Source organism: Cololabis saira, chromosome 15, assembly GCF_033807715.1.
Source record: "Cololabis saira isolate AMF1-May2022 chromosome 15, fColSai1.1, whole genome shotgun sequence".
Classification (NCBI taxonomy): domain Eukaryota; kingdom Metazoa; phylum Chordata; class Actinopteri; order Beloniformes; family Belonidae; genus Cololabis; species Cololabis saira.
The window spans coordinates 38,889,105-38,913,342 of record NC_084601.1 but is presented as its reverse complement, the minus strand read 5'-3'; the positions used below and the strand labels follow the sequence as shown (position 1 = coordinate 38,913,342).

Below are 24,238 nucleotides of genomic sequence, written 5' to 3'. Positions count from 1 at the left end.
TTTTTTTTTGTGTTTCACTCATAGTGATGTGTACTTATTTGCTCAGGAGTCAATATAATATAAGTTGTAAAAACAATATCCCATGCACACTCACACACACTTATTTTTTGTTATTATTTTTTGTCTTTATTCTTTATTTTTTATATTGCATTATTAGTTTGCCATCACTTTTGTGTAGTTTTACTTTCTGTTTTTTTGTATGTTAATCTTGACATGAAATTTGAATATCTTCGGTGGAGGCTTCAAATAAGCCCATTGGGTTTTTTGCCTCTTCCTGCACCTATAGTGTTTATCATTGATATTTCCTGTATATTTTTTAAAAACTGTGCAAAACAATAAACTAAACTAAACTAAACTAAACTTTTTCAGTCAGTATAGCAAGTACCTTTTAATGAAGTGTTCACTGGCATGTGTGCAGCCGTTACATGAGGGCCTTAATCTGACAGTGATCCCTGTGGTCTGATGCTTAGAGGCAACATTGGCAGAGGTTAAGAAGACATTATACTTCAGCGGGACACGTGGCATCACACGAGAGTCAAAACAGCATTAAGAACCTAAATGATCTTTATCAGCTCGAGCAACCCTTTAGTAAACACGATGTATGACCAATAGAGTTTGCCATATTCTAAAACAATACCTTGATATGAGCGAATTAAAAGTTTAAGTGTGATCCCACATGCATCTCTTATAGGCAAAGAGAAAAATATTCCAAAAAACATTTTAAATCTAAGTTGTTTCTGCACGTCTTGGTAAAAATGTTCTCTGTTTTGGGCCTTCAATTTCAAGCTTTTTATTTGCTACTACACAACCACTTTGGGTGAAATGCCATAAAGTTACAATAAGGAAACATGGACTTTCCTCTAATGAATGCACAATACTATTAATTATTCCTTTCTGAACACCAGAATCATCCTGCCAGGATTTAAAACATGGTGTGATATCCTATGACAGGATAATTGCCCCTGACTGACTCAGTTTTAAAAATGATGCTTTTAGAGAACCTAAGTCGCAGTTTGTCGGGTTGTTCAGCATCTTTTCTGCTCGTATGGATCGACACGAGACTGGCGCTTGTGCCACCTGGCATGAACTACTCATGGACTAATGCGATTGGTTGGATATAATACTGTGTAATGAGGGATTGTCTGCAGGGTCCAGGGTCTTCCAGAAAGTTACATCACTATAGTCTAGCCCAGGAGTCAGCAACCCGCGGCTCTAGAGCCGCATGCAGCTCTATAGCGCCGCCCTAGTGGCTCCTGGAGCTTTTTCAAAAATGTTTGACCTTTTTTTTCCTTTTTTTCTTTTTTTTCTCTTTTTTCTCTTTTTTCCTTTTTTTCTTCTTTTTTTCCTTTTTTTCTTCCTTTTTCCTTTCCTTTTTAATCTCGACATTTTGACTTTTTTCTCGAAATTTCGACTTTTTTCTCGACATTTCGACTTTTTTCTCAACACTTTGACTTTTTTCTCGACATTTCGACTTTTTTCACAACATTTCGACTCTTCAACATTTCAACTTTTTTCTCAATATTTCGACTTTTTTCTTGAAATTTTGACTTTTTTTTCGACATTTCAACTTTTTTCTCAACATTTCACCTTTCGCCATTTGCCTTAATTCTTAGGCTTATACAAGACTTTTCATTTTGCGGCTCCAGATATATTTGTTTTTTGTGTTTTTGGTCCAATATGACTCTTTCAACATTTTGGGTTGCCGACCCCTGGTCTAGCCATTGCTTTCACCAGTGTCACTCCAGGAGATGAACGTGAACGTGATGTCCAGATAAAGATCGCTTTAAGCAGAAATATTTCCCTTTTTATTCAAATTTTTTGACTTCTTGTTTTAACTATATAATTTGAAGTTCTATATCTTTTTTCTTTTTTAAACAAGAGTGACAAAAAGGGAACAAAAATGTTGTTTAACATTTAGTATTTAAGTTTATTTACAGTGCCTGTATGCTTACATGTTCAGCTTTTTAGTTTAGTTGTCACTGTATAAAGTCAATTATCCAAATTGGCTACAGGCACGCATGAGTCTTGGCCTCGCTGCAGCTCAGATAAACTCCTCCTCCTCCTCCTCCTCCTCCTGCTCCTCCTCCTCCTCCTCCTCCTCCTCCTCCTCCTCCTCATGTGCAGACCGTGACTTCATCTTCCCAAGTCAGCCCAGATATCACGTGCTCTGACTGCATGGTAAATCTTTCCCTGGTTGGCAAATAAATGTGTCTGAATTTGACCGGCAACATTATAAAATTATTTTCTTTTAACTCTAGCTCTGGAGCTCCCGGTGTTTTAATCCTTCTCGATCTCCCTGCTGCTTCCAACTACGACGGAGTATTAGGGCCAAACTAAGACAAAAAAAAATTGGAAATTACGAGAATAAAGTCATAATATAATGAGAATAAAGTCGTAAAATTACGAGAATAAAGTCGTAATGTTGTGAGAATAAAGTCGTAATAGAATAAAGTCATAATATTACGAGAATAAAGTCGTAACATTACGAGAATAAAGTCGTAATGTTGCGAGAATGAAGTCGTAATAGAATAAAGTCGTAATATTATGAGAATAAAGTCGTAATATTATGAGAATAAAGTCGTAATATTACGAGAATAAAGTCGTAAAATTCCGAGAATAAAGTCGTAAAATTCCGAGAATAAAGTTGTGACATTACGAGAATAAAGTCGTAATGAATAAAGTGGTAATTTATGAGAATAAAGTCATAATATTATGAAAATAAAGTGGTAATTTATGAGAACTCTAACAGGAAGAGCATCTTCTCCCTGTGTTAAAATGAAGAATATTGAGCATCTTGTGAAGTTATATTTATATATTTATAATATAATATTCTCGTAATATTACGACTTTATTCTCATTATATTATGACTTTATTCTCATAATTTTACGACTTTATTCTCATTACATTATGACTTTATTCTCGTAATTTCCTTTTTTTGTTTTTTTTGTTTGGCCCTAATACTCCGTCGTATCCAACAGAGTGGATCATGACATTTTATTATCACGACTCGAGCAGTCAGTTGGTGTGAAGGGCATTGCACTTAAATGGTTTAAGTCCTATTTATTTGACTGGATTTTTTCTGTCCAACCTGGACAGTTTTCTTTCTCAGACTTAAATATGGAGTACCTCAAGACTCTATTTTAGGCCCTCTTTTATTTTCTCTCGACCTGCTTCAACTTGGCTTCATTTAAAAAAATATATAATGCGTCATCTCATTGAATATGCAGATGACATCCAGATTTATTTACCTTCAAAATCTGGTGGAGCTCAGTGTGTAGAGAATTTGCGGAAGTGTCTACAAGATGCTAAAAAAGTTAGTGCTGTTGGCCCCTTCGATTATTATAACTCTCCTTTTATTAGGAATCTTGGGGTTATTTTTGAAAAGGAGATGTGTCTCCATCGTTGGAGTTAAATTCTGGAATGATGCCAACATAAATTTAAAAACATGTCATTCTTTTGTTGTATTTAAGAAAATGGTTTGTAAAGCTATTTTTGAAGCTTATAAGTGCAATTGACCATCTGTCAATGTTTCTTTGCTTTTCTATTGTTTCTTTGCCTTTTGTTGTTTCTTTGCTTTTCTATTCTCTTTTTGGTTTTCTGGAGGTCGGTAGCCAAAAATAGAAAGTTGGTAATATAGGATAGGCTTTTATAAGCAGTTTGCTTCTGCCTATGCCTTTTCAGTTATTGTTCAACACATTTTTTTTGGTTTTGTATGAAAAGTTAATACTGTGTACAATGTTTTTTTGGTGTTGTTTTGTGTTGCAATGACTGAATAAACTTCATTCATTCATAAAAACTTTAAATTTCATAGACATTGCAGTAGTCCAGTCTAGTTTTTATCATTTGAGACTAATTAGCAAAGTCAAGCCTCATCTTACTCGTGATGGCTTTGAAAAGGTAATTCATGCATTTGTCTTTTCTAGACTGGACTACTGCCTTTATAGTGGAATTGACCGGTCTCTCCTCCGCCATCTCCAGCAGGTCCAAAATTCAGATGTCCGCCTATTAACGGGTACAAGAAGGTGTGAGCATATCACCCCAGTATTGCGTTCTCTTCACTGCCTGCCTGTTTCTTATATAATTGTTTTGAAAAAGTTACTCTTGGCTTTTAAATGTTTATCTGGTCTGGCACCTCCTTATCCCTTTGATCGTCCTTGTAGAGACCTGAGATCTGAAGATCTGAAGATCTGATGCTCCTAGTGCAGGAGTCGGCAACCCAAAATGTTGAAAGAGCCATATTGGACCAAAAATGCAAAAAACAAATATGTCTGGAGCCGCAAAAAATAAAAAGTCTTTTATAAGCCTTAGAATGAAGGCAACACATGCTGCATGTAGCTATATTAGTTATAACTAGGGGAAGATTTTTTTTTTCATTATGCACTTCAAGAAAAAAGTCGAAATGTTGAGAAAAAAGTTGAAATGTCGAGATTAATGTTGAAGTATAATCTCGAGAAAAAAGTCGAAATGTTGAGGAAAAAGTCAAAATTTCGAGAAAAAAGTCAAAATTTCGAGGAAAAGTCAAAATGTTGAGAAAAAAGTTGAAATGTCGAGGAAATAGTCAAAATTTTGAGAAAAAAGTTGAAATGTTGAGATTACAAAGGAAAGGAAACAGGAAGAAAAAAAAAAGAAAAAGAAGAAGAAAAAAAAGAAAAAAAAAGGTCGAACATTTTTGAAAAAGCTCCAGGAGCCACTAGGGCGGCGCTAAAGAGCCGCATGCGGCTCTAGAGCCGCGGGTTGCCGATCCCTGTCCTAGTGGGTCCCAGGACTCGACCTGTGACTAGGGGAGACGGAGCCTTTTCAGTTACGGCTCCTAAACTCTGGAAGGGTCTCCCTCTTTCTGTCAGGTCTGCCAGAACCCTCAATGATTTTAAAATCTCTTTTAAAAACCCAGCATTTTATACTGGCTTTTAACTCCAGTGAGCACGATCAGTAGGCCAGTCCTTGCGTTGTCTGTTGTTTTTTATAGTATACATTATTGTCATTGCCAACTGCTTTTATTTGCATGTAATGGTTTTATTTTGTTGTATTTCTATTCACCTGTGCAGCACTTTGGTTGCCTTATGACATGTAAAGGCCCCTTATAAATAAAGTTTTGATTAATTGATTGAAAAAATGAATTCTCTTTTAAGGGTGAACCCTATGCAGTGAGCTACACTGTAGCCTGACGTGCACGTCTCCACAAACTAAACTATGCATTGGGTCGACAAGGGCTGCAACAAATGTGATTGGTGTACTTGGTACAATTATTTTTATTCTTCTTTAAATGTCTTGCTATTTCTCTGTCATTTTAAAGCTGCGTACAAAGATAGATTGGTGCAATTTAAAAATGCTCAACATTTATTGGTTTTAACTCACATAAGATATGCTCTATTTGTTCTGTTGCATAACACTGCAGCCAAGAACCTGCACCACCACTTAGTGGTGTAATAAAACAGCCACACAAGCTACAATAAAAAAGCATAAATGTCAACAATGACACACAATATACATACAATTAAAGTCAATTAAAATACTTTATTGATCCCTGAAAGGAAATTAATTAATCACATAGGTGTAACATGGGAAAATAATTAATTACGTAGGCTACATGCATAGTTGCTTTGTAGAAGCAACTATGCAAGTCACACTGTAATAGTTCTGGTAGGTTCACAATACAGTCTCAAAAACTGTAAAGTGACTATATCATCTTTACTCAGTCCCCCATAAAGATATAGTGATTACTAAAGGCTTGGATATAACTACAGGTGCTTGTGGAACCACTTGTACTAGCAATAAGTTGAAGAAACTGTTTTCTGTGTAATGTTATGTTTGGACCCATTTCTTCTTTACATAGCTGCTTTAGATTACAGCACGTTTTATTGGGTTAAGGTGTGGACTGTGTAGCACAGGGGTCGGCAACCCAAAATGTTTAAAGAGCCATATTGGACCAAAAACGCAAAAAACAAATATGTCTTGAGCCGCAAAAAATGTCTTTTATAAGCCTTAGAATGAAGGCAACACATGCTGTATGTATCTAGTTATAACTGGGGGAAGATTCTTTTTTCATTATGCACTCGAGATTAATGTTGAAGTACAATCTCGATAAAAAAGTCGAAATGTCGAGAAAAAAATCGACATGTCGAGAAAAAAGTTGAAATGTTGAGAAAAAAGTCGAAATGTCGAGATTAATGTTGAAGTACAATCTTGAGAAAAAAGTCAAAATGTTGAAAAAAAAGTCAAAATTTCGGAGAAAAAAGTCAAAATTTCGGAGAAAAAAGTCAAAATTTCGGAGAAAAAAGTCAAAATTTCGGAGAAAAAAGTCAAAATTTCGGAGAAAAAAGTCAAAATGTCGAGATTAAAAAAGGAAGAAAAAAGAAAAAAAGAAGAATAAAAGAGAAAAAAAGAAAAAAAGGAAAAAATAAGAAAAAAAGGAAACAAAAGGAAAAAAGTCGAAATGTCAAGATTAATGTTGAAGTACAATCTCGAGAAAAAAGTCAAAATGTTGAGAAAAAAGTTGAAATGTCGAGAAAAAAGTTGAAATGTCGAGATTAAAAAACGAAAAAGGAAGAAAAAAGAAAAAAAAGAAGAATAAAAGAGAAAAAAAAGAAAAAAAGGAAAAAATAAGAAAAAAAAAGGAAAAAAGTCGAAATGTCGAGATTAATGTTGAAGTACAATCTCGAGAAAAAAGTCAAAATGTTGAGAAAAAAGTCAAAATGTCGAGAAAAAAGTTGAAATGTTGAGAAAAAAGTCAAAATTTCGAGAAAAAAGTCAAAATGTTGAGAAAAAAGTTGAAATGTCGAGATTAAAAAGGCAAAAAAAGGCAAAAAAAGGTCAAACATTTTTGAAAAAGCTCCAGGAGCCACTAGGGCGGCGCTAAAGAGCCGCATGTGGCTCTAGAGCCGCGGGTTGCAGACCCCTGGTGTAGCACCTTGGCTCTTTTCTGTTCTGGACGTTCTGTTATAAATTTATCGGCATCTTTAGGATCATTACCCTGTTGCTTGACTCCTTTTCAGCCAAGATTTAGCAGCATTTTTTTCTTAGCTCTTACAGTTTTGTATACAGGATTCATGTTCAACTCAGTGACTGCAAGGTGTCCACTTCGTGTGGCTACAAAACAAGCCCACATCATTAGTCCTCCACCACCATGCTTGACAGAAGGTATGAGGGGTTTTTTCTTCCAAAATGCACTGATGAGACCCAGGTAAAAATGTTTTTTCTTAAAGCCCAGTGCCAAAGGACATTGATGCATATGCAATGTATTAAACCAACTTAGAAATCTACGCTGTCCTGCCAACATAGTAGAGAGGCCTTCACCTGGTAACTGTTTCAAACAATCCATACTTGGGTTTGACAAGAAGATACAGTAGGTAGAGCAGGTGAAGGCTATGAAAGGCTATGAAAAGTCTTCTGATTGGTTACATTTCTGAGGATGCAGGGTGTCTTTTAACAGACATAACTCCCGCTACTGAACAGGTAGGGGACACAGAGATCCAGGCCAAGCTAGCATGAACAAAACTGAGAGATTACTTACATTTTAAACAATGACAAGTTCAGAAATTAAGCCACACATGTTCAAGCATCAATAGTACACAGGTCGCCAACTGGAGGAACCACAACAATGATTACATGCTGTTATCTCTACACTAAAGTTGGAAAAAGTCTCTTGTAATCTCACAATAGAGGCACGTTTATCCAAGCGCACATTTCTTCCAAAAAGATTTATTAAAACAAAGGGAACAGTTAGAACAAGGCTCACCACTCTGTCTCTGGTGCACTGTCAAAAACATTGGCTAAAATGAAAATGGTGTCCTTTCATATCCCAACACTAAACTGGCTTTGTCACCTTTTTCAGTTGGCTGGGCCAATGATCTCATCGTACATAACCAAAGTCTTCAAGTTTATGCCAGAACCTGAGCAATCAGGGCAATCCCCATCTAATGACCTAGTTAACCAAAATCCTGAGAAGAGTCTCACACCTTCCATTTTGCATAGAAAGGTCTAACCTCTAACCTGCACAGAAACAACAGTTTAATGTCATTTAAAGTAGGAATTCATCCTTGCAACACTTAACCCTTGTACTGTCTTTGGGTCAAAATTACCTTCCTTATTTCCTCCTGCTCTCTCCTTCCTTCTTCCCTTCCTCTTTTTTCCCTTCCTTCCTTCCTTCCTTCCTTCCTTCCTTCCTTCCTTCCTTCCTTCCTTCCTTCCTTCCTTCCTTCCTTCCTTCCTTCCTTCCTTCCTTCCTTCCTTCCTTCCTTCCTTCCTTCCTTATTTTCTCCCTTCCTTCCTTCCTTCATTCTTTCCTCCCTTCCTTCATTCTTTCCTCCCTTCCTTCATTCTTTCCTCCCTTCCTTCATTTTTTCCTCCCTTCCTTCATTCTTTCCTCCCTTCCTTCCTTCCTTCTTTTCTCCCTTCCTTCCTTCCTTCCTTCCTTCCTTCCTTCTTTCCTTCCTTCCTTCCTTCCTTCCTTTCTCCCTTCCTTCCTTCCTTCTTTCTTCCCTTCCTTCCTTCCTTCCTTCCTCCCTCCCTCCCTCCCTTCCTTCCTTCCTTCCTTCCTTCCTTCCTTCCTTCCTTCCTTCCTTCCTTCCTTCCTTCCTTCCTTCCTTCCTTCCTTCCTTCCTTCCTTCCTTCCTTCCTTCTTTTCTCACTTCCTTCATTCTTTCCTCCCTTCCTTCATTCTTTCCTCCCTTCCTTCTTTTCCCCCTTCCTTCTTTCCTCCCTTCCTTCCTTCCTTCCTTCCCCCCTTCCTTCCTTCCTCCCTCCCTTTCTCCCTTCCTTTGTTCTTTTCTTCCTTCCTTCCTTCCTTCCTTCCTTCCTTCCTTCCTTCCTTCTTTCCTCCCTTCCTTCCTTTTCCCTTCCTTCCTTCCTTCCTTCCTTCTTTTCTCACTTCCTTCATTCTTTCCTCCCTTCCTTCATTCTTTCCTCCCTTCCTTCCTTCCTTCTTTTCTCCCTTCCTTCCTTCCTTCTTTCCTCCCTTCTTTCCTCCCTTCCTTCCTTCCTTCTTTCCTTCCTTCCCTCCTTCCTTCCTTCCTTCCTTCCTTCCTTCCTTCCTTTCTCCCTTCCTTCCTTCCTTCCTTCTTTTCTCCCTTCCTTCCTTCCTTCCTTCCTCCCTCCCTTTCTCCCTTCCTTTGTTCTTTTCTTTCTTCCTTCCTTCTTTCTTCCCTTCTTTCCTTCCTTCCTTCTTTTCTCCCTTCCTTCCTTCTTTCCTTCTTTTTTCCCTTCCTCCTTCATTATTTCCTCCCTTCCTTCATTCTTTTCTCCCTTCCTTCCTTCCTTCTTTCCTCCCTCCCTCCCTCCCTTCCTTCCTTTCTTCTTTCCTCCCTTCTTTCCTTCCTTCCTTCTTTTTTCCCCTTCCTTCCTTCCTCCCTTCCTTCCTTCTTTTCTCCCTCCCTCCCTCCCTCCCTTCCTTCCTTCCTTCCTTCCTTCCTTCCTTCCTTCCTTCCTTCCTTCCTTCCTTCCTTCCTTCCTTCCTTCCTTCCTTCCTTCCTTCCTTCCTTCCTTCCTTCCTTCCTTCCTTCCTTCTTTTCTCCCTTCCTTCCTTCCTTCCTTCCTTCCTTCCTTCCTTCCTTCTTTTCTCCCTTCCTTCCTTCCTTCCTTCCTTCCTTCCTTCCTTCCTTCCTTCCTTCCTTCCTTCCTTCCTTCCTTCCTTCCTTCCTTCCTTCCTTCCTTCCTTCCTTCCTTCCTTCTTTCCTTCCTTCTTTCCTTCCTTCCTTCTTTTCTTTCTTCCGTCCTTCTTTCCTCCCTTCATTCTTTTCTTTCTTCCGTCCTTCCTTCCTTCCTCCCTTCTTCCCTTCCTCCTTCCTTGACCCGAAGACAGCACAAGGGTTAAGAAACAAAGGAGTTTTTTACTGGCTACATAACAATTGACTCTGTCTCGAGGTCTTTCCTCCTTAGAACGCTCTGGATGAGCAAACTGAACCAGAACAACCCCAAACATTACCACAAGCGTGTGGTTTATTAACAACCCTTACACACACCCCTCCTTCACAGGGGTGTGGTTTAATGGTCAACATGAATCATCCTTAAACACATTTAAGAATCGCCTCAGACAGAACCAGAACCAACCCAAACAAAAGCAGCAAGAGGCTACAATTGGGCAGTAGGGCATGCCCATATTAATATTTCCAGAAATGTTCTAGTTCATACTACTATGCCACATATATATAACATACACATATACAGTAATCCCTCGCTATAACGCGGTTCACCTTTCACGTCTCGCTGCTTCACGGATTTGCATTGTGCATTGTGTTCTGCATTCTGATTGGCTAAACAGTCTCGCCGCTTCTTCACTTCCTGTGTCAATAACGTTGGTTGCTTAGCAACAAGCTGAGAACAACCAATGAGCTTCAGCAGCAGTTCAGGAACGGGACCCTTTGATGAATCGTTCATTACAGTCTCAAATATAATCAATGGTGGCATGTCGGTTTATAAGAATCTTTTTGCCCAGAGGAAAAAAGAGCGATAACAATGACCCCTACACTGATACTAATATTGTGCTTGATCTACTTAAAAAAAATAAATCAACTTTTTGCATGAGATTATTATGTAGATCAAGAAAGACTAGTCTTTGTATAAACTACTTAATTTTTTGTATGTAAATTATACATTTTGCAAGTACAGTCAACTTAATTGTGTTAAGTTTACTTTATTTATCAAAATAAGTTATTTTGTACATACTAAAAATTAAGTAGTTCATACAAAGACTAGAATTTCTTGATCTTGTTAAGGAAAAAATGCACAATTTCTTGTTTTTTGAACAAATGCAGATTAAGTTCAAAACTAGATGTACAGTATTCATGTAAAGCAACAAACTTCATTTTTAATTATTGTGTTAATATCACAGATTTTTTTATTTTTTTCAGTGTAACTATGTTCTTCTCTCGAAAAAACACCCCTGTACTGCAGCTTTAGAAGAAAAAGACGCTACAGAGCGGAGTAAAGTCAGGATGCAGCAGCACCGTCAGAAGAGCAGTGAAATATGCGCCAGTCACAATTTGTCCTACTGAGCTTATTGTATTTTTTTTCATAATCATTTTTCATTTTCTACCGTTCAGATCCAATTACTTGGGTCGCGGTGGGGCGGGGCTGATCTCCACAATTTGAAGCCTTGTATAAAAAAAGGTTGCTGCTTCGCGGATTTCACTTATCACGGGTTCTTTTTGGAACGTAACCCCCACGAAAAACAAGGGATTACTGTATAACCTGATCGACTCATACACATCAACGTGTAAAACCTCTCTCATGCATATGGAGTGTCTTGTATGTATGTGTGTGTGAGAGTTGATATACAGGACTGTCTCAGAAAATTTGAATATTGTGATTTTCTGTAATGCAATTACAAAAACAAAAATGTCATACATTCTGGATTCATTCATAACAAGAATATTTGTCTTATTTCTAGTAAAAATGTCTCATTACACTTAAAACAAGTTTTATTTAAGTGTTATTTGACAATTTTCACCTGTTTCAAGTAGATTTTCACTTGAAATAAGTAGAAAAAATCTGCAAAAATGTACTTGAAACAGATGAAAATTGTCAAATAAGTTATTTTTCTGGTAATGACTCTTGTTTTAAGTCTAATGAGAGTTTTTGACTTAAAATTAGACATTTTAACTAGAAATAAGGACTGTCTCAGAAAATTAGAATATTGTGATGAAGTCCTTTATTTTCTGTAATGCAAAAATGTCATACATTCTGGATTCATTATCCATTATCCATTCTGGATTTTATTATTTTAATATTGCTGATCATGGCTTACAGCTTAAGAAAACTAAAATATCCTATCTAAAAAAATTTGAATATTCTGGGAATCTTAATCTTAAACTGTAAACCATAATCAGCAATATTAAAATAATAAAAGGTTTGCAATATTTCAGTTGATTTGTAATGAATCCAGAATGCATGATATTTTATTTTTTTTAATTGCATTACAGAAAATAAAGAACTTTATCACAATATTCTAATTTTCTGAGACAGCCCTTTATGTGTATGTGCTAGTGATTATAGTAGTATATGCATGACCTCACAAGTGTGTAAGGGTTAAAAATGCATTTTGTTCCATACGGCCCCTCATAAGTTGAATTACTTTTTTTGTGGTTGTTTTTTTCTTCTGTGAATACCTCACGCAGTGCAATAAGAAACTGACTTAAAGATACATTTTAGATTTTCATCAACACAGGGGCTGATGTTACGGGTTCCCACGGTAACACATTGTTAGTTTAAAATCTCCTCTGTCGCTTATTCCGTGAGAAGCAGGCGTCACGCTTGTCTGCAGGTGAATTCGTGATCTGGAGGGTGATGGATCATCCTCACATTTCGCTTGGCCTCTGTAAGCCGTGTCGAGCCAATGAAGAGGAGTCAAACGAAGGACTCAGTGCGTCACGTGGCCCGACGCCCTGCAGGGCCGGCCAGACGGAGATCAAGGACTAACAGGTACACACGCACAAAAACAAAGAACTTTCTCTGTACTTCACATCTACAGGACTGTCTCAGAAAATTAGAATATTGTGATAAAGTCCTTTATTTTCTGTAATGCAATTAAAAAAAACCAAAAATGTCATACATTCTGGATTCTGGATTCATTACAAATCAACTGAAATATTGCAAGTATTTTATTATTTTAATATTGCTGATTATGGCTAACAGTTTAAGATTAAGATTCCTAGAATATTCAAATTTTTTGAGATAGGATATTTGAGTTTTCTTAAGCTGTAAGCCATGATCAGCAATATTAAAATAATAAAAGGCTTGCAATATTTCAGTTGATTTGTAATGAATCCAGAATGTATGACATTTTTGCATTACAGAAAATAAAGGACTTTATCACAATATTCTAATTTTCTGAGACAGTCTTGTATATGTATCTGCATTGCTGAAATAGTGACATAAACAGTCATTTCAAAAAGAAAAAGAAAAAAATAATGGCACATTTTTTCCTGTATGTTTTGAATTTGTTTTAAAATCTTATATTTTTTTCCTTATGTGTTCGAAATAAACAATTCAATCAATCAAAAAAAAAAATAAAAATGGTAAACTTACAGTAGAACCCTAGATGCCAACATTTCACTTTATAGTTATTTTATAGTACTACTGCTGTATTTTCTTCTTATTGTAAATGTACAGCTGTTCTTTAGAATGAACCCCAACAAGCAGCAATAAAAGTTAAATCAAAGTGGCTTCACTTTTAAACCGAGGGAAGTGTAACGGTATGTTTGCACGTGGATGTGTAAACATCAGCCGCTCAAACACGAGAGCGTGAGACGACGTTGGGTTGACGCTGAGATTTGAGCTGCACGTGACCTGAGGCTCGTGAACACTTCTCAGATAATTATGAGGCTGAAAACACGTGCAGAGACGGAAACAGGAACAAGGGGACCACTCGGAGCCCCCTCGAAAAAAAAAATAAAAAAATCAGAAAATGGAATTAATGAAAAATAGTTCAACAAATTTGGTCAGTCATTCATAAAGGAGGTAAATATAACAGTCATTCATAAAGGAGGTAAATATAATAATATATATAATAATATACAGTAATATATAATATATATATATATATATATATATATATATATATATATATATATAATATATATAATAATATTTTCGCACAACTTCATAAATCGTCTTTACTTGAGTATGCTGATAAATTACCTGTATGAGGTAAATTTCTTTGACAGCAAAAGTAAGAAAGAAAAATACATCTTAAGACCTTTTTTGAGTTGTTTAGTTAAATGCTGAGAGGATCAAAGCCCTGATCAGTAAACTAATTAGTTTTGCTGAAGAATTTTATTGAGCAATCGGTCAGATTGATGATTAACTGATATTTTAGCTCCGAAGTGTGTCCTAAATATCAACTCAAGCTACGACTTGTGATCTGGTTATCTGGTAAGCTGTGGACGCAAACAAGCACTCTATATTACGTAAGGATATAAGATATATTTAGACAACATACATAACGGATTCACAATTCATAATAATAAAACATGCTGAAAACAAGTTGTGTTCTCAAGGAATTGAAAGTAATTTGGACAAAAATCAGCCATCTCAATCAGACTGCAGGAGTTTCGTTTACACTTCTACATGACGGAAATCAAACACGCTCAGAAGTTCAGCTCTGCACTTGTTTTCAAGATTGACTGGGAGGATAACATTTCTGTTGGAAATTATTATTTTTTTTGTAAGCATTCTCCAAAACAGTTGATTTTGTAAAGAAAAAAACCAAAGGATTTCTTACCTGTCTTCAAGTTTGAAGTGCCCGAGCAGGTTAGTCCATTCTGCACACTGATCAGCTTGAAAAGGATTGGATACGTGGATTGGTGAACCGTTTTAACTCTCTCTCTCCCTCTCTCTCTCTCCATGAGTAATCTAGTTCAGTCTTACTCACATCCAGAGGTGTCCAAAGTATTCACATTCATTACTCAGGTAGAAGTATAGGTACTAGAGTTTAAAAATACTCCTGTAGAAGTTGAAGTATCAACTGTTTTTTACTCGAGTAAAAGTATAAAAGTACTGGTTTCAAAACTACTTAAAGTATAAAAGTAAAAGTAATGTAAGGGGGAAAAGCCATTAAGGATAAAAGCCATTGAAAATGAATGTATCTTAGTATAATGCAAATATATTAAAGAACCATAGATGTGTACTATTGAACATTAACATCTGTGTCAAGGTTTGACGTTCCCCCCAACTTTCAGTTTGTTTTGCCCCGCCTGTGTCCCATCTGCCCTGATTGTCTGCACCTGTGTCTCGTCATGTCTCGTTATCCCCTGTGTATATCTGGTCTTGTCATTCCCTTGCAGGGGCGTCAATTGGGTACGGCAGCCGCCACACCTTGGCTTCAAGGGAAAATGTAAATGTTTGTTTTTTTTAATACATTTATGGAATTACTCTGTCTATTTGTATTGATTATTCTATTACTTAATACATATAGAATAACTACAAATGCAAATCAGAACAACATGATCGATTTCACTAGTGCACACACTGTAAAAACTAAAAATCTTACCAAGAATATTTATCTTATTTCGAGTTAAAATGTCAAATTTTTAGTCAAAAAAAACTCATTACATTTAAGACAAGTTTTCACCTGTTTCAAGTAGATTTTCGCTTGAAATAAGTTGAAAAATCTGCCAGTGGAACAAGATTTTTTTAGCTTGTAATGAGAAGATAAATCTTGTCCCACTGGCAGATTTTTCTACTTATTTCAAGTGAAAATTTACTTGAAACAGGTGAACATTGTCAAATAACAAGTTATTTTTCTGGTAATGACTCTTGTTTTAAGTGTAATGAGATTTTTTGACTAAAAATTAGACATTTTAACTAGAAATAAGACAAATATTTCTTTTTTTTTAGTTTTTGCAGTGAGCGAGACTGCATTTGAAAAAGTTCAAATTTTCTTGACCACACAGATAAACTACATAGACTTGTGTGAAGAGTATTTGCTGGACGTGTTGATTGATACTCTAGTTAAGTTCTGTGACTCGTAACCTTGCCATAACTTAGCTTCCACTGAATTGACGCCACTGTTCCCTTGTTCCTTGTCGGACCGTACTGTTCTTTCCTCCATGTGCTCCTGATTCTTGATCCCCATTCATGTTAAGTTTAGATCCTGCCAAGCAGTGCTTTTTGTTTTTACCTTTATGGAATAAATACTTTTGTTTTCATTGAACTCCTGCTCTCCCTGCTTTTGGGTCCACACCTTACCCCCAGACGTGACAATGTGTTTCAGAGAGCAGAAGATATGATGACTAGTTGCCTATAAGTATTGTAATGGTGCAAAAAGTCAAACTTCAGAGGCATGTTATCATTTATCCTAACCTTTATTGGAACCAAGTTTAGTTGCAGGAATCTGAGGGAACGGATGTAAGAACAAAACTGGACAAGAACATCTGAAACAACCACAACCAAATTCACTCTATCCGGATGGAGCAATTTAACTGGATAGTTTTTTTTTTACATGAAAATGTAAGGAGTAAAAGTAAAAAGTCGTCTGAAAAATAATTACTCCAGTGAAGTATAGATAACCAAAATTTCTACTTAAGTAAGGTAACAAAGTATTTGTACTTTACTACGTTACTTGACACCTCTGCTCACATCTCTCTTCTGGCAACATCCATAACTTCATGACATTTTCAGTTTCAATTACATTTGATTAATTTAAAAAGGTGTCATCTATCTGTTGTGGCCTCCTCCCTCTTCTCTTTATCAGCATCAGCTAAAACCCAAACTTTGGACTATCACGAGAAAACAACTCTTAGCATGCCAGTTCACACCTGATATCATTATTTTTATCTATCTATCCATCCATCTATCCAGATTACTTTTCTTGCAGAATCTGGCAACCCTGTTCATGAGCTGCACACAGGGGGCGTAGTCGGAGGGTTCTGAGCTTCCAGCAATTTTCTACTTGAGTTTCTCATCAAGTCTGAAATGTCCTGGCCAGAATAAACTTTGTTTTTTGTTTTTGCTACCTCGACAAAAACAACAAATTTCTCTGTTTTTGTGGAGTAAGAAACAACTTCAACTGATTTATACCCTCACTCACCACAAGCAAGCTAACTTGAATTGCCTCAAATGCATTGTGATTGAACGAACGAACGAACGAACGAACGAACGAACGAACGAACGAACGAACGAACGAACGAACGAACGAACGAACGAACGAACGAACGAACGAACGAACGAACGAACGAACGAACGAACGAACGAACGAACGAACGAACGAACGAACGAACGAACGAACGAACGAACGAACGAACGAACGAACGAACGAACGAACGAACGAACGAACGAACGAACGAACGAGCGAGCGAGCGAGCGAGCGAGCGAGCGAGCGAGCGAGCGAGCGAGCGAACGAACGAACGAACGAACGAACGAACGAACGAACGAACGAACGAACGAACGAACGAACGAACGAACGAACGAACGAACGAACGAACGAACGAACGAACGAACGAACGAACGAACGAACGAACGAACGAACGAACGAACGAACGAACGAACGAACGAACGAACGAACGAACGAACGAACGAACGAACGAACGAACGAACGAACGAACGAACGAACGAACGAACGAACGAACGAACGAACGAACGAACGAACGAACGAACGAACGAACGAACGAACGAACGAACGAACGAACGAACGAACGAACGAACGAACGAACGAACGAACGAACGAACGAACGAACGAACGAACGAACGAACGAACGAACGAACGAACGAACGAACGAACGAACGAACGAACGAACGAACGAACGAACGAACGAACGAACGAACGAACGAACGAACAAATCTTTTATTTTGGCTGAAGCCGTAGCTTATAGTGCCGACCCTTTTTATCTTATGATTAGCTTAAATATGAGACATTAGCTTTACTCCGTGGAAACAAACCATGCATAAAGAAGACAAAAATAAGTAAGACAAAATATAAAATTGACGTTTCATTTTCTAGAATGTTTTTGATAATATACTTTATAATTATAGCATTTTATATTTATTTACAGTATTTTCTTTAAACATTTCCTTAAACTTGAAGATAGAACTGCACATTTTTAGGTCGTTATCACAACTATTCCAAATTTCTCTAGCCTTAATTGATGTCCATCTCGTTTTAATCTTAGTTCTTGCTGTCGTCATCTCAAACATGAGTTTGCCCCTCAGGTCATAGCGGGTTTCTTTTGAATGTGAATGTGAATTGAATGTGTGCATCCATTCTCACTGATCACGATGCTGATATCCAAAACAAGTGCTGCCAAGGCTAAAACGCAGCCAGCTGCAGCATCAATCGAGCCCTGCCAGGACCCTCGACGAGCTGAAGCTCAATCTGACTGCCGTCTTGGGATCCCCGGAGTTCCATTGGAGCTCAGTCCCTGCAGAGATTTTGGTGAAGGATCCAGTCCAACCTGCAGGATGGTTCAGCTTGAGGAGCTGACGGTTCTGGCTCCTGCCAGGCCTTGCAGCCCTGCATGGGGAGGCCATGTTCCCGTTTAGTTCCAGCAGCAGTCTTCAGCCCTTCCAGGTCAGGGAATCTGTTTATTACCATTGCCACAAGCAATATTACAATAAAAAATATAATGCTCTAATACGTCATTGCTTACAGTCCGCTGGAAGTGCTACAGTAGGTAGTAAACTTAACAACAACTAGTCCTCTACGCAGCTGTCACTCAAAGAAACTGCCAATAATAATGCATAATTTTATGGCTTTGAATAATTTTACCTCCTCTGCATGGAGAACGAAACTTTTTTTAGTCACTGAACCTGGTTTATGCAAACTTAGGTTTATGTTTCTAAAATATTTGTTTAATTATTATTGTTCTTTTTTCAGAATATATTCAGAATATATACAGTATATACAGTATATATATATATATATATATATATATATATATATATATATATATATATATATATATATATATACAGGACTGTCTCAGAAAATTAGAATATTGTGATAAAGTTCTTTATTTTCTGTAATAAAAACATGTCATACATTCTGGATTCATTACAAATCAACTGAAATATTGCAAGCCTTTTATTATTTTAATTTTGCTGATCATGTTTTACAGCTTAAGAAAACTCAAATATCCTATCTCAAAAAATTAGAATATTCTGGGAATCTTAATCCTAAACTGTAAGCCATAATCAGCAATATTAAAATAATAAAAGGCTTGCAATATTTCAGTTGATTTGTAATGAATCCAGAATGTATGACATTTTTGTTTTTTTAATTGCATTACAGAAAATAAAGAACTTTATAACAATATTCAAATTTTCTGAGACAGTCCTGTATTTAAAACAAGAAGTCAAACAATTTGAATAAAAAGGGAAACATTTCTACTTAAAGCGATCATTATGTGTGTATATATATATATATATATATATATACATATATATATATATATATATATATATATATATATATATATATATACTTATATATAAACTTAATTTCATCAAAAGATGTGCACAAGAAGAAAAAAAGGGGTGCAAGTTGAGTGGCAGACTCCACCCCGATAAAGCCAGGTCGTAAAATAAAGTGGTCGTAATTTGTATCTTTAAAATGTTAATAGAAAAGAAGTTCTGATTCAAATCTTTGAACTAAGGCACAAAGAATAATCAGTCTTTAATGTGAATTTATGTGAATCTGATTTCCATCTTGATCTCTTTTAACCAGGTCACATCCTGAAACACAGTTCTGTTTCAACAGTAAAACACGTCCAACTGAAGTTAAAAATTGAGCTGAGCCTGTTGCTTTGGCCCAGTGACCACAAACGTCCATCTGTCTGCATCATTTAGGGCGACTTAGGATCCGTCTGGCGGATCATCCGCAGTGGAAAAGTCCCACTTTCCTGATTGGTTGTTGACAAACTCGTGGTGTCATTTCCTTTGCACAATGACATCAGCAGAATACAGTTTAAGTGATCCGTAGGGTTTAGAGTAGATCCTCTAAATACACAATTAAAATAAGAGGCCTTTGCTACATGCTTTTCCCCACTAATATCTACTATTTTCCTGTAAACTCTCTCCGTTAGTGGGCTTGTGGGAGCTTTGTGAAGCTAATGGTGATGTAATTGTGTGTGTTTCACCAGGAAAACATCTAAATGATGCAGATCAGGGTTGAAGAACACTGGCATAGATATTTGATTTCTGATATTAGCCTCTAGATCAGGGGTCGGCACCCACGGCTCTTTAGTGCCGCCCTGGAGCTTTTTCAAAAATGTTTGACCTTTTTTTTCCTTTTTTTCTTTTTTTTTCTCTTTTTTTCATTTTCTTTTTAATCTCAACATTTCGACTTTTTTCTCGAGACTGTACTTCACCATTAATCTTGAAATTTTGGCTTTTTTTCTCAACATTTTGACTTTTTTCTCGAAAATGTTGACTTTTTTCTCGACATTTCAACTTTTTTCTCAAGATTGTATTTCAACATTAATCTTGACATTTCAACTTTTTTCTCAAAATTTTGACTTTTTTCTCGACATTTAAAATTTTTTCTCGACATTTCAACTTTTTCTCAACATTTCAACTTTTTCTCAACATTTTGACTTTTTTCTCGAAAACTTTGACTTTTTTCTCGACATTTTGACTTTTTTCTCAAGATTGTACTTCAACATTAATCTTGACATTTCAACTTATTTCTCAAAATTTTGACTTTTTTCTCGACATTTCAACTTTTTCTCAACATTTCCACTTTTTTCTCGACATTTCAACTTTTTTTTCAAGATTTCGACTTTTTTCTCTAAGTGCATAATGAAAAAAAAATCTTCCCAAGTATGGATTGTTTGAAACAGTTACCAGGTGAAGGCCTCTCTACTATGTTGGCAGGACAGTGTAGATTTCTACGTTGGTTTAATAAATTGCAGAACATCTGCATCAATGTCCTTTGGCACTGGGCTTTAAGAAAAAACATTTTTACTTGGGTCTCATCAGTGCATTTTGGAAGAAAAAAAACCCTCATACCTTCTGTCAAGCATGGTGGTGGAGGACTAATGATTTGGGCTTGTTTTGTAGCCACACGAAGTGGGCACCTTGCAGTCACTGAGTTGAACATGAACTCTGTATACCAAACTGTAAGAGCTAAGAAAAAAATGCTGCTAAATCTTGGCTGAAAATGAGTCAAGCAACAGGGTAATGATCCTAAAGATGCCGATAGATTTATAACAGAACGTCCAGAACAGAAAAGAGCCAAGGTGCTACACCAGGGGTCGGCAACCCGCGGCTCTAGAGCCACATGCGGCTCTTTAGCGCCGCCCTAGTGGCTCCTGGAGCTTTTTCAAAAATGTTTGACCTTTTTTTGCCTTTTTAATCTCGACATTTCAACTTTTTTCTAAACATTTTGACTTTTTTCTCGAAATTTTGACTTTTTTCTCAACATTTCAACTTTTTTCTCAACATTTTGACTTTTTTCTCGAGATTGTACTTCAACATTAATCTCGACATTTCGACTTTTTTCCTTTTATTCTTCTTTTTTTTTCCTTTTTTTCTCTTTTATTCTTCTTTTTTTTCTTTTTTCTTCCTTTTTCCTTTTTTAATCTCGACATTTTGACTTTTTTCTCCGAAATTTCAACTTTTTTCTCAAGATTGTACTTCATCATTAATCTCGACATTTCAACTTTTTTCTCAACATTTCGACTTTTTTCTCGAGATTCTACTTCAACATTAATCTCGAGTGCATAATGAAAAAAAAGATCTTCCCCCAGTTATAACTAGATACATACAGCATGTGTTGCCTTCATTCTAAGGCTTATAAAAGACATTTTTTGCGGCTCAAGACATATTCGTTTTTTGTGTTTTTGGTCCAATACGGCTCTTTCAACATTTTGGGTTGCCGACCCCTGCTCTAGATCCTCTGGGAAGAACTTCCTGAAGTAAAGGGGGACATGATATCATAGGATGGTGAAAGACCTCGTCATTCTGTATAAACACTGACGTGCATTGTGAGAGGTTCTCCATGGGGGAAGCTGTGGAGCATCGTCCTCTGCAATAACTTCATCCTCATTCTCAATCATGCTCCTTCCACCCATACAATGTTCTTACATCCATCTCCTCAGGGTGTTGGTTGGTGATAAAAGTTCAAAGAAAAATGACTGAGGTCATTATTTTGTTACTAAAAGCAGTTCCATATGATGCTATTGTCTGAACTAGTTGAGCCAACAAAGCAAAAAACACATTTTAGCATACAAACAAGAACAAAATAAATCTTAAAATTGTTTGAAATGCTTCTTTACATGTTCATGCACATTCATATATTTGTCATGTAAAGCTACTACTAATTTAAACATGTTTAAAAGTAAGATAATGAGTTAATACTGTACGTCATTGCCACTGTATCAGAGACAGAATTGCATTTGTTTGGTAGCTCCCCGAAATTTGCAGCACAATATTCATAAGAAATACAATCAAACAGTTAAAATACAATATAGCACATTGTACAATAGCATATGTACAATATAAATACAAAATATGAAACAATGGTATGTAATAATTCTAAAGCAGAATGGTGGATGAACATATTTGTCAGGATTTGACATTTTCCTGTTTATTTTGAAAGCCCATGTCTTTGTGTTGCAGTTCTGTCTCGGCCTTCCTGTTTCCTCCCTCCATGTTTCAGGTTCAGGTTTTCATGGTTTTTGATTCTTGTTTTAAGTTCTGGGTTTTGTATCCTGCTTAGCAGCGTTTTTGGTTCTGTTTGTGAGCAATAAATCTCCGTTTTTTGGAACTCCTGCCTCCTGCTCTCCTGCATCTGGGTCCTCACTAAAACCTTTCCTGACAATATTTGTGATATTCAACTCACCAAACGGTGGCAGTTTGCGCCCTGCAGCTTTGCCTCCTGAATAGGGTTGCCACCCGTCCCGTAAAATACGGAATTGTCCTTTATTTGAGAAAAAAATGTTGCGTCCCGTATTGAACTAATATGGGACACGATTTGTACCGTACTTTTACACCATATTCTAGTTGAATTATTGAAATAAATGAACCTTTACCCCATATTCTAGTTGAATTATTGAAATAAATTAACTTTTACACCATATTCTAGTTGAATTATTGAAATAAATGTACTTTTACACCATATTCTAGTTGAATTATTGAAATAAATGAACCTTTACCCCATATTCTAGTTGAATTATTGAAATAAATTAACTTTTACACCATATTCTAGTTGAATTATTGAAATAAATGTACTTTTACACCATATTCTAGTTGAATTATTGAAATAAATGAACCTTTACCCCATATTCTAGTTGAATTATTGAAATAAATTAACTTTTACACCATATTCTAGTTGAATTATTGAAATAAATGAACCTTTACCCCATATTCTAGTTGAATTATTGAAATAAATTAACTTTTACACCATATTCTAGTTGAATTATTGAAATAAATGTACTTTTACACCATATTCTAGTTGAATTATTGAAATAAATGAACCTTTACCCCATATTCTAGTTGAATTATTGAAATAAATTAACTTTTACACCATATTCTAGTTGAATTATTGAAATAAATGTACTTTTACACCATATTCTAGTTGAATTATTGAAATAAATGAACCTTTACCCCATATTCTAGTTGAATTATTGAAATAAATTAACTTTTACACCATATTCTAGTTGAATTATTGAAATAAATGAACCTTTACCCCATATTCTAGTTGAATTATTGAAATAAATTAACTTTTACACCATATTCTTCACCTGTATGTATATTATACATCTGGGCTGATGTGGACATACGTAGCATAGGAGGATATTTCAGTTGCTAGTATGGTTGGCTGTCTCTACAGTCATGAAAGTTCAATGCTATTAAAGCACTTTAAACTTTAAATCAAAGCATTTTGTTTTTTCATATAAAATAAACACATTTTTATTCAGTTTAGAAGTTTTGGGGCTTTTTTTTTTTGCTCCTGCGCTGCTGAAATCAGGGCGTCCCTTATTTCTATTTCTGAAAGGTGGCAACCCTACTCCTGAAACACCTGCTCATCTAAAGCAAACTGACTAAAACCTATTTTTTTATTGGACACAGACATTTCAGGTTGTATTTTACATTTTGAAAGTGTGGAAGTGTGAAGTCAAGATATGTGGTTTGTTGCCTGAGTCAGTACAGCAGTAGAAGTCCTTCTACTGCTGTAACACGTCTTAAGGGAATGACACATAGGCCGACTGTGGCCGACTCATGGGTTTTGGGCTTCTGTTGACATCAGTTCATGAGTCAAATGCAGGTCTCTTGATAGCCGTCAGAAAACTTAGCAGGTTAATGCAGGTCTGGGCTTGCTCTGCCTACAGTAAGCATGTTTCATAATCCTGTTAGGCTGACCTCATAACCCTCTGCCGAGCTAAATCCAGGTCTTTTCCTCTCCTGTGATCCCTGTTATTCTGTTTATGGCACAACAGAGACGAACTACCAGCTGCCTAACTGTTATTGTTTTAACCGTCACGCTAAGTCATCCCCAGAAAGCCCAGTAAAGCTCTAAAATATATGCAATAGTATTCAAAAAAGCATTGTGGTGACTGTTATTTACTGTTGAATAATGACCTGTAAATAAAACTTGACCTGTTACTGTACATGTCAACATGAGCACAAAATATTCTCTAATGATAGGAAGAGAGAGAGATAACCTGATGGTGCCACCTTTGATTTATTGTTTCTTTAAAGTCCCTCCATTAATTCACTTTTTACAAACACAATTAAAAATCTCTTATTTTTGTAGGCACTTTCTTTGTAGAATAACTGTAAAATAATTTTTTCTTTCATGTTTTTTAA

The 24,238-nt window shown here is 36.3% G+C and overlaps 1 protein-coding gene across 1 annotated transcript in view; it reads right to left on the bottom strand.

Moving 5' to 3' along the window:
- Positions 1-14,273, bottom strand: part of LOC133460752 (neuronal pentraxin-2-like) — a 34,015-nt gene extending 19,742 nt beyond the window's left edge. The window contains exon 1 of the mRNA XM_061741498.1: positions 14,217-14,273. The gene's annotated coding sequence lies outside the window, so the exon portion shown is untranslated. The remainder of the gene's footprint in view (positions 1-14,216) is intronic.
- Positions 14,274-24,238: the final 9,965 nt, after the last annotated feature.